We start from the raw sequence: 1,714 nt of genomic DNA, 5'->3' as shown, positions 1-1,714 counted from the left end.
TGCCGGTCACACACCAGTAATACATCCCTCACACAGCTACATACACTGTCACAGGCCCCTGAGCTGTAGGACAAGGTGCTATACTGGTATAACTGGTCTGACAGTGGCCAGACAGGAATGATGTTACCTGGTAACGAGGTTTTACCACATAAACTGTTATTCACATCTAGTAACAGAGTGCTGCATCATATATCAGTAACCGCGCTACTACGACTTATATTTTGGAGAATTCTTTAATAAAAGTTAGTAATATCTGAGTCCTCACTCACCTTCCAGCAGGCTCTGCTGCTTGTCCCACTTGAGTGTCACTCCCTTTCCATCTCCCCACATTCTGAATTAGCACTTCTATAAGTGTGACGTCTGTTATAGGTTACTGAGAGCATATAGTGTTATATCTGTCCTGGGGCTCATTCACTTATGCACACAAATCCCAGATACAATGTCACACTTGTGCTTGGATTTGTTTGTGGATCCGGACTTGGGCTATGAACTGGACTGGGGTCAGAGTGAGTGAAACTGGCTGACTTGAGATGTGATCTGCGCGTGTGCAGGGATCTCTGGGAATAGCTCTGGACCGGATCACTGGAATGGTACCAGATGCTGTACAGCTGGAATGGAACCAGATTGGCTTGATCACCGGAATGGGACCGGATTGGCTTGAACACCAGAATGGATGGAATCGGGTATTGGACTGGAACCGATGGTGCTGGTTATCAAACTGGAGTCGATGGTATCAGGTATCGGACTGGAGTCAATGGTATCAGGTATCGGACAGAAGCCAATGGTGCAGGATATCGTACTCGAACCGATTGTGCAAGATATCGAACTGGAATCGATGGCGCAGGATATCGGATTGCAGGATCACCAGGATGAAACTGGATTGCAGGATCACCGGGATGGAACCAGATTGCAGAATCACCGGGATGGAACCGTATACTGGAGCCAGCAGTGCAGCTAGATGGTAACCTGCATTTAGAGTCTCTGGAGAATAATAAGAATCTGCAGGAGCTCACTGGGAAGCACACACAGCTAGGCTGTGGACAACATTGTACTGGCAAGTGTTGTGTGCAGGCAGAATCCTTATATACCCCTTGCCAGGGGCATTTCTAGAGAGGAGGGAGCCAGTGTGCAGTCTCCGATATGGGTCCCCTACTCTCCTCCCGGCGGCCGGCAGTGCACTGTGCTGTGCGCGGCCAGCACCAGAGTTATAAACTCTAGGCACTAGAATTTGCCCAGTAGTCTATAGTGTGTGCACAGGTCACCAGGAAAATGGCCATGGCAGCCATTTTCCCTGTACTGCCCATGCGCAAACAACAGGAAAATGGCCGCCGTGGCCATCTTCCAGTCGTTTTACAGTGCTGGACCCCCGCGCCGACGTTGGACTCCAGAGAGGTAAGTAATATTATGGGTGCAGGGTGTGCGGTGCGGGGCCCCCTGGACCCAGGGGCCCGTGTTCCCCGCACACCCTGCACCCATTATAGATACGCCCCTGCCCCTAGCTTGTCAGGGATTGGCTGCAGGCTTCATGTGACTGCACACTGGTATCCTGTTGGAGGATGGGCAGTCACCTGACTCAGACTGTCAGGGCTGCACCCAGCAGCCAGCACTGGAGGGAATGCTGAATGTGGGACCCAGGCAGACTGTAGGACAGTGATTTTTAACCTTTTCAGCTCGAGGCGCACTACACAAGATTTAAAAATTGCCAAGGCACACT

This window comes from Taudactylus pleione, unplaced genomic scaffold, assembly GCF_031769625.1.
Source record: "Taudactylus pleione unplaced genomic scaffold, aTauple2 ptg000201l, whole genome shotgun sequence".
Lineage (NCBI taxonomy): Eukaryota > Metazoa > Chordata > Amphibia > Anura > Myobatrachidae > Taudactylus > Taudactylus pleione.
Note: the sequence above shows the minus strand (reverse complement) of the source record.